At 36.0% G+C, this 11485-nt stretch overlaps 1 pseudogene across 1 annotated transcript; it reads right to left on the bottom strand.

Annotated features, from left to right (window-relative positions):
• Positions 1–2635: 2635 nt before the first annotated feature.
• LOC147496711 (uncharacterized) lies at positions 2636–9437 on the bottom strand (annotated as a pseudogene). The gene is made up of 6 exons (XR_015194860.1): positions 9001–9437; positions 8015–8066; positions 4482–4571; positions 3439–3503; positions 3162–3342; positions 2636–3071 (listed from the first exon to the last, which is right to left on the bottom strand). The product of XR_015194860.1 is annotated as an uncharacterized LOC147496711 (transcript).
• Between the last annotated feature and the right edge of the window lie 2048 nt (positions 9438–11485).

Genomic DNA, 11485 nt, shown 5'->3' with positions numbered 1-11485 from the left:
CGTTCTTTGAGTTTCGAACGATTGGGCCATAAGTGGTGGATTATTACTTGCTCCTAAAAGTACCCACGCCAATTAAAGCCTTGTCAGGCCCACTAATACTGAAGGGCTTCCGTATACAACAACATAAGGCCCATGAATATCCCTGTCAGAAAAAGAGTCGGAGTATAAATAGGGGCACAAGCACATTTCTGAGCAATTATATTTTTCTAGGGTTTCAAAAAGGTTTCTGAAGAACTGGAAAACTTGTATTCCACCCAACCATGGGCGATGAAGAGATGAAGACTTCGACATGGGTATGGAGTTCTCTCTCTCTCTCTCTCCTTGTTGTAATGGTGTGTCGGTTGTTTTCTTTTGTGATTTTAGAGGTAATGGGTTTTAACTTTTAAATGTCTCTCGTCACGAGCCGCATAAGATCCTCTAAACTGACTTGAACTGTCATTGGTTATTAGATAGAATTGTTACTCAGATTAAGATAGTGCTGAGTAACTTCCAAGAAGTGCACTTCAGCTGGGTTTATCGTGAAGCAAATGGGGTTGCAGACGCACTAGCCTCACATGCGGTGGCTCAAGTAAAGAACTATCGATTGTTACGGCAATCAAATGTACACTTTTCAACTGGGCCTGTTCGAGACTTGTCTTTCCTTCCGCCATTTTCGTCTGTATGGTGGCATCAGGCGCCAATGGTTGTAAATATGCAAGTCCTTTATGATGTCTTGGGCATATGTAAATCTCGTTTTGTTTAATAAAAGGTTTACTGTTACATCAAAAAAAAAAAGACTAATTTAAAATTTGTGACTAATTGTAATTTAATTGCCCCAACTTGAAGAGTAGTGCCGCCAGTGCATGTGCTCACAAATGACAGTTTCGTACTTTGCTTCATTATTTGAAGCAGCAAAATTCAAACGCACTGACTTCTCAATTTTGTTTCCATTTGGCTTCAAAATTACACAACCAAATACATCTGATAAGTGTGGTAAGTCATCGCCCCCAGGATATAATGGTGTGTTGTTGTCGACATTTTCTTTGTCAAGTAATGTATTTGACATATGAATATCATTAATAGAAAAATTGGCTATTAGCGAAGCCAAAACTTGTCATTTTTCAGCTGTGTGGGTTTCAAAGATAATGCTATAAGCACTAAGGTAACTTTTCCATTTCACGAGGCGACTTGATTTTTGGGCACTGTGAAAAAGTTTGTGCAACGGATTTTTTTTTTTGATCGGTAAGCAAGGTTGGTAACGGAGTCCCCTACCCCTTTATCAAAAATAAAAATTTTAAAAAGAAATTACAATCTCTCATACTCTTTTCTCATTACATCATTATATATAATTTCTTACATCATGAGAAAAAAAGAACTTGGACTAATCTCTGCATATTAATCAACTGGACTTGTACTTGCTAGGGCATTAGCTATAGCTTGTCGGCTTTCTCTATTCTCCAGCTCTTTCTACTGCCCATGCTTCTTGCTGTTTGTGTAATGTGCCATTTTTCTATTCCCACCTATCTAACTCCACGGTCTCTGTGTGCTCTTAACTCCTCTAGATTCTTTTGTGCTTGTTGCCCATCATGTTGTTTACTCACAATAGTATCTTGAGTATCTGTTTGCCTACTACTGCCCACATTTTGTAGGTTGTGTTCTTCTCTGGCGCGAAATGTATGCCTGGATTTCGGTGTCTCCCATTCACCTTCAGGATCAACTGCAACCATGTCTTGTTCCTCATTGTTTTGCTCGACCTCTTTTTCTTCTGAATTAACTAGATTTACTACTGCTTTAGGAATTTCTCCCTTCTCAGCTCCTTCCCTTTCACCAAGAATCCCATGCTCAACATCTATTTTCTTAAGCCAAATACCCTTTCTAGGATTTGAAACCACCTTGACATTCTTAGGGCATTTTTGGGCAGAGTGCCCAAATGTATCACAACAAACACACCTTGTTGGCCTCCAATTGTACTCAAACGTAACATTAAATTTTCAATTCGTCTTTGAAAATAAGACTTAAAACGTCTAGTAGCATGAACCAAGGCCAATAAAATTTTCTCCACTAAAAAATACCTCGTTTCAGTCGTTATAAAAGTCTTGTTAACAAAGAATATGGGACAACCATTATCCCTGTCGACAAATAAGACGGTGCTTACGGCATGACCTATAGGCTGCCCCGTTATTGGACTAGCGAGAATTAGAGGTTGGATTAGATACTCTTTTAAGTTACGAAATACAAGTTCATAGTCCTATGTCCATATCGACACGTCTTTCAATGTTTGGAAGAAATGACGACATCGATTAAAATACCTAGAGATAAAGCAATTAAGAGTAGCCCATCGCCCTGAAGTTGTTGAATTAATTTATTTGACATCGGAAAAAACATTTGCTTCAATTCCACGACTATTCGTCATATATCCTAAGAATTTGCCAGACAACAAACCAAAAAAACACTTAGTCAGATTTAAACGCATGTTGAACTTAGAAAGTTTGTCGAAAACAGTTTGTAAATCAGTAAGATGATCATGTGCTGCTGTAGATTTGACAACCATGCCGTCAATATAGGCTTCAATCGTCTTACCAAATAAATTGGAAAAAATGGTATTGACTAGCTTTTGAAACGTGGCTATATCGTTTTTCAAACCGAAAGGCATTACTTCGTAACAATAAATTCCTTAGTTGGTAATGAATACAGTGAACTATTGGTCCTCAATGAATAGCAAAATCTGATGGTACTAGAATAAACATCCATAAAAGACAAATGTTGAAAACCTGTTGTTGCATCAACCATTTCAAATATACTTACTGACCTTCCTCTGCCACTGGTGTACAACCGTGTTAGAAATTATACGCCACAATACCAAATCCTTCTTTAAATGTAGAATTCATTGATGGATTAATGTTACGTCATGTCAACTTCAGCATTTTCCACCAACTATATGCATGACTACATAAGATGAGAAGATGTACTAAAGAGAATCCTTGGAATATCAATTGCATGTCAATTCAAATCCAAAAATTACTCCAATTTTTCTGTCCATCTTAAAGTTTACGGGCTCGATCTTGCCAAGATCCTTGTTGCTTTGCAAGAACCTGCAATCAAAAGACAGTATCACTTAGCATGAACTGCCTCATTCTTTTCAGCTTGAATCACATTCACCTAAAAGTTAATCAGCCCCTTACCTTGTCACTAATGAGATTAGTGCCGACACCATTCTCCTTGGTTGCGTTCTGATCAATATCATTATTTGTTTCTATCATCTTCTATGTCTGCTTCCTCATCTGTTGACATGGATGGTTGAGCTACCGGTGCTCCAAACATAGCTTCGTCATGAGCAGCTTTGATTTGTTCTTCCCTTCTTGCCTGAAGTAACAAGAAAGGATTGCATTACAGAATTTTGGACTTTTTCAAAACTAGGCATCAAGAATATAAATTCCTATCAAGCTTGTCAGACAGTACCTCCACTGCAGAAAAGCGGAAGCTTTGGCTCATTTTCTTGACCACCACAGCATCATCTTCTGCAACTGTATATTTAATGAAATAGGACCCATCAAATGAGTTTAAGTTGTTTTGCACAAGCAACAAGAGAATAAAATAGAAAGTTCCAATTGCTGCCAGCATAAGGCCATACTCAACACCAATTTGAATCACACCAATTTTTCTTCATTTTTTATTTTTTCGAATAACATAAATCCACACCAATTTGATCACTTCTTGCTGAGCTTAAGGGTGTACTCTCAAGAACGATCTAAATCACATTAATAATTATCTCCAATCCAATGAAGGGATAGAGAAGTAGCTCTCCGGTTTCCTCGCTGGACCCATATACAAACTTTCTTAATATAGCCGCTAGATCAAATATTGATACCGAAAGTCACGTAACTTAAAATATACTAACGTCGGATTTGTACCTTTGAGTAGCTATGATATAATAGCCAAATGTTACCTAACACTCTAGTTTTAGTATAGTTGTAAAGAGTATACACATGGTATACTCAGAATCTGTTCCACTGAACATAATAAGAACAGTATTGGAGATACATCAAACAAGGTGGGTAAGGAAGTACTTACACAATATAGCATATGTTTTGAGGGTACCATAAAAAACTGTTGGATATTTACAGTTGAGTCCCAAACATAATAGAAGCAAGAGTCAGGACCATATGCAAATCGTCCACAATTTGCACTAGGGTAGATGAGGATGATGAATCTATGATACACATTACAGAATGGAAAGGGGAGCATTAAAATATGTGAAGAGAGCAGACACAACTACCTCTTAGCTTATTTGGACATTTGGTTCAATTATAGGACATGAAATAGAGGTTCAGATTGAAGTAAGCATAATAATCCAAGAATGTAACCCAACAAGATTCTTATCTTTCTTTTCTTTTTTGATCAGCAACAAAACAACAATTTAAGAAGAATGGCATCATTCTTGGAGACTTGGAGTTGGACTTGACATGTTAAAATGGACAGTAGTTTGGGGTACCAGAATCAACCTTCAATTTCCTCATCATCAAGTGGGGCATCCTTGTTGAATTCAAAGCGTTCCCATCCCGCACCCATGCCCTTGTCAGGATCCTTGTCAGCTGCAAATCACAAAGAATTTCTTATACAGCAATTAGGGAAAATAAAAGTGTACACTATAATTACAAGGAGTGCATAAATAAAAGCCTACCTAAGCTATGCATGATGACGTAGAAATTTTATGATTTTCATAATTATATCAGTTTGTTATACCTAAAGTGTCAAAAGTAGTACACCTGATTATGAGATATATCCTGAGAATTCCTGGCAGCATTGGATAGTTCTATTTTACTTGCTAGTACATGCGTCCAACTACACTTAGTGTAATCATATTCAACCTCTCTTCTTTAATTGGTAAAGCGGATAGACAATATTTATAATCAGAAGATATGAGTTGTAAGATGATATATATTGTAATTCAAACAATACCAAACATATAGGGAACCAAGACAGCTACAACAACCTCTCTCTCTCTCTCTTCCTCTCTGAACCCTTGGCAATATCAAAGTTGAGAACGAGGCTTGCTACTCACATTGTCGCAGAAGTAGTGCACTCTCTGACTTTCAAGGCCAAGAGACTAAATGCTTTGCAACCAAAATTCCACAATTTCACCTTTTATGCACTCCAAACAGCAGATACATGATAAAAACCAACATAAGCAAAGCATACTCTTAAAAAAATTGAAATTCATTGATTGTATGATATCCACCATGCATTTTGTTTACAGCTCTCTCTTCTGAGAATTCAAGTACTCTCCATATTTCCGCCACTCCTCAACCCAAGTTTTTTTTTTGTGTTCATAACTTCCATGAAAATATTTGAAATACTATATTTAGTTACTTTTTAAGTGTGAACAAAACCTATATCGCACGAAGTTCTTAAGGGAACTTAATTAACCTGTTGCAGCAAAATGCCAGAATAAACAGCATCAATGAGAGAACACGAGACAGGAAACCTGTTTGCAGGAGAAGTTTCAGCAGACCACACATCCTGCCAGAACAAGGTTTTCTTCAGATCAATACCCACTTTGCGCTGAATTCCATTTTTTTTATCGAAGTGAGGTTCAACATGAAAACCAATTAGAAGCTGTACCCAGGTTAATGCATTAGGCTCCTTATTGAACCTCCAAATCCACGACCCGAGCCAAGATTTATTCATGTCCCTAAAATGTCAGAAGCCCAAGCACCTTCTCTGATAAGGGGAACATACTTGATCCCATTGATGAAGTCAAACTTCCGACGACCCCAGCAAAAGCCTCTAACGATCTTTCCTGCCTATGTGAGACACTGTTTGGAATTGTGAAAAGGAACAAGTAGTATATTTGTAAGTTCACAAGTGTCAAACATCCACTGATGTTACTGACGGAGTTCTAATTGGTAATCCCAACATACCCAAGTATTTACACGGTAAACAGCCAATGTCTCAACGTTCTCCACCTCTTCTACATCCATGATTGATGTCTTCGCTAGATTGGCTGATTGGCCTATAGTTCCCAATTTACAGAACTCCTTCTTTTGAATAAGCGCGATAAAAGTAGTGTTCATTCATCCATTTATGCAAATTCACCCATCCCCAACCCCCATGCACCACAGGAGACATGACGAAGATCTGATGACATCTAAGCTGTGCAGTTAAATCGCTACTCGGTCGCTACTCGCTGAAGAGCGAGTAGCGAGTAGGTGTAATCGGTCGGGGATTAATCGGACGATTTTTTATAACACTATATTTCTTTACAAATAATTATTAAATATATTTAACTTTGAAATACCAACATAATTAAGCCAATTAAGAACCCAATCAATCAATAAACAATTAAAACACTCAATCAACTAAAATAAATATGATTAAAGTGTAGAACTTTACAAAATCGAGGGTTGGTCGAATCGGCGAAATGTCGAGTTTAATGTTTAACATTGAAATAGTTGAAATAGTGAACACAATTACTCGGCTAATCGGGCCTAATCGGCCGAGTACTCGGGGAGTTTTTGAGCCCAATTGTGATCGGGGATTAAATTGTTAGTCGGGTCGGCTAAGCAGCGAGTAGCGAGTAGCGAGTACTCACCGATTTAATAGCCCAGCGTCTAAGTCCTCCCAAAACTGTTCTCTAGAATCCTGGCATGGACAATAGACAGCAGTGAGGAACCACTTAAGCTCTTCATCCTTCAACGAGCAGATAATACATATAGTATAAGCACCAACCAAACTATCTTCCACAGACGAGTTCCGAGCAACTTCAGACCTCCCCAATGCTGGAACTAAAAGCCAATTCCATATTCTTACCCCCCAGATTTTCTCTATATTCTTTTCCTCGGGTAGCTGTGTATGTTGAATGAATGGTATCTGGTTCCTCCTTCCAATTATTCACTAAATGTTGTTTCATTCCCTGTTCCCCTCACATTCCAAGAAACCATAAATCGTTATTAGATGAGTTGTCTCCACTTTCACTGATAAAAGAGGGGCCCCATCTGATCCCTCCACTCTAACTTTTCTTTTATCTTTCTTCCCATTTTTTCAAATCGTACTTTGATGTTGTAAGTTGAAAACAAATTTTCCATTACACTGAAGCCCATCAAGTAGGACTCCCCATACTCTTGTATTGTTGAGAAAATGAACCTCTCAAAACTTATATGATAAATTCAGGAGCTTTCCATATATCCTCCCTCTCTTTTAATTAATCCAATATTTATATTTGGGGATCATGACGGAATATCATCTAAAACACCACCATGATACTAACACGGAAAGCACATAGGAGACTAGGTAATACGTAATTAACTACATACAACTGCATTACTGCCTTACAAGTAGTGGTGTGGGTGGTAAGTCAGAACTAATAAGTGTCTTTCTCTCCCAGCAAAAAAGTTTCCCTAGAGCAAGACAGAACTGCTACCGTGCGGTTAGTCAGAAGCAGTTATTGCTAGGGAATACAATTTATATAAATGTAAATCACGCTGTCTGCTGGGAGTTTTGGTTTAAAATAAAGTTAAAAGTTTTCAGAGTTTTTCTTTTTTCAAATAAATCACCATCTAAGAAGCATCTATGAAGATAGCTCAAGTGTAGAAGAATTTTTTTGGTGATCTATGATTCAATGAGATCCACTTCTTTTTCTTTATCTTTTGTGGGATGTTTTTAATTTTATTGGTTAAGATCTGGGATAGAGATCCAGTGGTTTTAGCTTAGAGAGTTTTGTTCATCTGTTGAGCATTGCCTTTCACTGGCATATTTCTACTACTGTCTTGTGAAAACTGTAAACCCTTACAGCAATAACCTTTTATCATCAGTAATAAGTCTTTTGTGTTTCTGATCACAAGAAATATATGTGCTTCAAAGTTCAAATCCTTGATTGCATCCCCACACACAAACCCCAGTCATCTAACGGTTAATGAAAATAAGGAGATAGCGGATACAGCACGCACAAATTACAGGCCATAGCATAAACAAAAGCATATAAAGACTAACAAGAATAGAACCAAGGAAGAGGTAAAATTGGCATCTAAATCAATACCATTTTGTGAAAGTTGAAGCTTCATCTTGACTTTAACTCTTTCAGCTGGAGCCTGTTTATGATAAAAGAGACACACCTTGCTTAGTAGCAACTGTAGAGGGGGGGATAAGTATGTCCATAATATCTAAGCATTATATACAACTAATGAAAGTCAAAAAATCCTCCACTTCCATGTGATGCCAATATAACAGTGTTGAAGCCACAAGTCCACAACAACACTGATAACATACAACATCATTATAACTTCTTTTATACCTTCCTTTTAGAGTTACAACTTTATTCATTTAAAAACAAATTCCGGCCGGTACTTCATTGAGTTATTCATTTAACCCTTAAACCTTCCCTTTCCCGTGAAGGTAGGAATTTTTCCCAACCTTCCGCTCAATATAACTAATTGTAGCTGAGGCTTGTACCAGAACGTATATAAGAGAATATGATGGTTATGCCTCTTTAATTGATGAATACTTTCGTAACTGCATCAACTTTTTGGGAAAATTACATTCAAATACCACTTCATTTCTCCATTAATCCTCCCTTAAATTACTGAAACTTTGCCGAACTAAGCCCTTTAAATAAACCTGTGCCAGATTGTCTCTTCAAATTGGAAGGCGTGTCATCATACTAACAGAAAATGATGTGTTGGGAAATCAGGGATGCGTCCAGTGACAAAGTGTAAAGAATTAAGACAATGACCTATTTCCATCTTATACGAGAGGCATCTACATGTTTTCAGAAAGCACAAGCTTTTCACCAATTTGTAATTCATAACAGCTCATTAGGAATTCCAGTATCTAAGCCTTCAAGCTAAAGAGCATATTAACTAGAATGCTTAGGCCTTACTATGTCATTAGCTTCAGAAAAACAACAAAGGAAACAAGCTAATAACATTTGTAATCTTATTTACTTAATCTAACAATGCCACTAAAACAATCCAATTACCAAATAACTAATTGTCTAATTCAAATGTAAACAATCGAAACACTCACCATTTCTTCGGATCCTTTAATCAAACGCGAATAATCAACCTTCTTCTTACTACTTGTACCTTCATTACTACTCTTCGCGCGCGCACTCCTCCTCTCCCCGTTGAACTCCTCGACCTCCTCCTCCCTCTCTCCCTCTCCCTACTTCTAGAACTTGTAATAACCTTCTCATTTGCATTCCCATCATTTTTTTTCAACTTATTTTGTATATTTTCAAGCTGTACTTGTTTATCAACCTTTGTTGGACTAGTAGCCTTAACAAATGAACTAAGAAATGAAGAAGATGAAAAAGAAGAACCTTTTGTGATTGGGTCGGGGGTATTTGAGGAAAACCCAAGTCCTTGTTTGAATCTTGCTGCCCCTTCCTCTTGTCGTGTTAGTTCTTCGTAATATGCTGCGGCTTTTTCTTCTTCCATTAATTAATGGTGATTTGAGACCAAGGAAATAAAAATAAGTGAAAGTCAACAAGAAGAAGAAGAAGCAAGAAGTTTTTGTGTGTAAAGCCCATAATCTAAAGCCCGAGCCCAAAGTCCGAATTTTCTTGTAGTTCAGGAGGGATCTATGGAAGTTTTGTAAGAATGTCCAATGTGGCCAATATAATATTGAAGCTATTTGAATAACAAAACATTCTCAATTATAATAAAAGAATTATGATAAACACTACTTAAAATGCAAAACTATATTTGTCGAAACATTATATTTCCCCTACCATACATATAATACAAATATATTTCGGGGTTAGTTCAATGCATTTGCATCAAGTTTCTAATTTTCCATTAATTATTCTTTGAGGTTAGTTTAATGTAGTTGCATCCAGTTTCCAATTTCCCATTAATTATTATTTGAGGTTAGTTTAATGCAGTTGCATCAAGTTTCTGATTTCTTGTTAATTAGTCTATGAGGTTTGTTCAATGCAATTGTATCAACTTTATGATATCCCGTGCGCCAGTTATTCATTAAGGTTAATTCAGTACAGTTGCATCCAATTTTCGATGTTTCGTTAATTAGTCTCTGATATTAGTTTATTGCATTTGCATCTAGGTTCCAATCTCGCGTTAATTATTCTTTGAGGTTAGTTCAATACATCTGCATCCAATTTCTAATTTCCTGTTAATTATTTTTCAAGGCTAGTTCAATGCATTTGCATCTAGTTTCCAATTTCCGGTTATTTATGCTTTGAGGTTAGTTCGATGTAGTTACATCCGGTTTCCAATTTCCAGCTAACTATTCTTTGAGGTTATTTCAATGCATTTGCATCCAATTTTTTTATTTCTCGTTAGTTAATCTCTGATTTTAGTTTAATGTAGTTGTATCCGGTTTCGATTTTTCGTTAATTATTCTTTGAGGTTAGTTCAATGCAATTGCATCCAATTTCCGATTTTATATTAATTGCTCTTTGAGGTTAGTTCAATGTATTTGCATCAAGTTTCCGATTTCCCGTTAATTATTTTTTTAGGTTAGTTCAATGCAGTTACATCAAATTTATAATTTTCCCGTTAATTATTCATTGAGGTTAGTTCAGTGCAGTTGCATCCATTTTTCGATATTTCGTTAATTAGTCTTTGAGATTAATTCATTACATTTGCATCAAGTTACTGATTTCTTGTTAATAACTCTTTGAGGTTAGTTAAATACATTTGCATCTAGTTTCTAATTATTTATGCTTTGAGGTTAGTTCGATGTAATTACATCCGTTTTCTGATTTCCCATTAACTATTCTTTGAGGATATTCCAATGCATTTGCATCTAATTTCTTATTTCTTGCCAATTATTCTGTGAGGTTAGTTCAATGCAGTTGCTTTCGGTTTTTGATTTTCTGTTAATTATTTTTTGAGGTTAGTTCAATGCATTTGCATCTAGTTTTCGATTTTATGTTAATTATTATTTGAGGTTTGTTTGATGCATTTGTATACCGTTTCTGATTGTCTATTAAATATTTTTTCATGTATTTGCATCAAATTTCTAATTTCCCGTTAGTTATTCTTTGACGTTTGTTTAATGCAATTGCATCCAGTTTTCGATTTCGAGTTAATAACTTTTTGAGTTTAGTTTATTGTATTTGCATAAAGTTTCTGATTTTCCATTAATTACTCTTTGAGCTCAGTTATGTATTTGAATCTAGTTTCCGATTTCCTTTTAATTATCCAATGTGGTGTTTAATACAAACTCCTACTGATCCATGTGTAGTGTCATTGCAAACATGACATAAAAATAAATTATGCTTGATTTACTATGTGGGATCATCAAAGATTATCCAGTTCCCAATTTCCCGTTAATTATTTTTTAAATTATATATGACTCACTATGTGGGATCTTTAAAGATTATCTACGAACGGGTGTTGTTATATTAATTATTCTAAAAAATATTTGCAACTATGCAGAACTATTATATTCTTAGCTAGATATATATTATTGTGGCCGGAATTGTGGTTTTTGAAATCCTTAACTATGAATAAATGTTTAAATCCTACAGTGGATGATGCATCAA

The sequence above is a fragment of the Coptis chinensis genome, chromosome 5, assembly GCF_015680905.1.
Source record: "Coptis chinensis isolate HL-2020 chromosome 5, ASM1568090v1, whole genome shotgun sequence".
Lineage (NCBI taxonomy): Eukaryota > Viridiplantae > Streptophyta > Magnoliopsida > Ranunculales > Ranunculaceae > Coptis > Coptis chinensis.
This window is presented reverse-complemented; position numbering and strand designations above follow the sequence as displayed.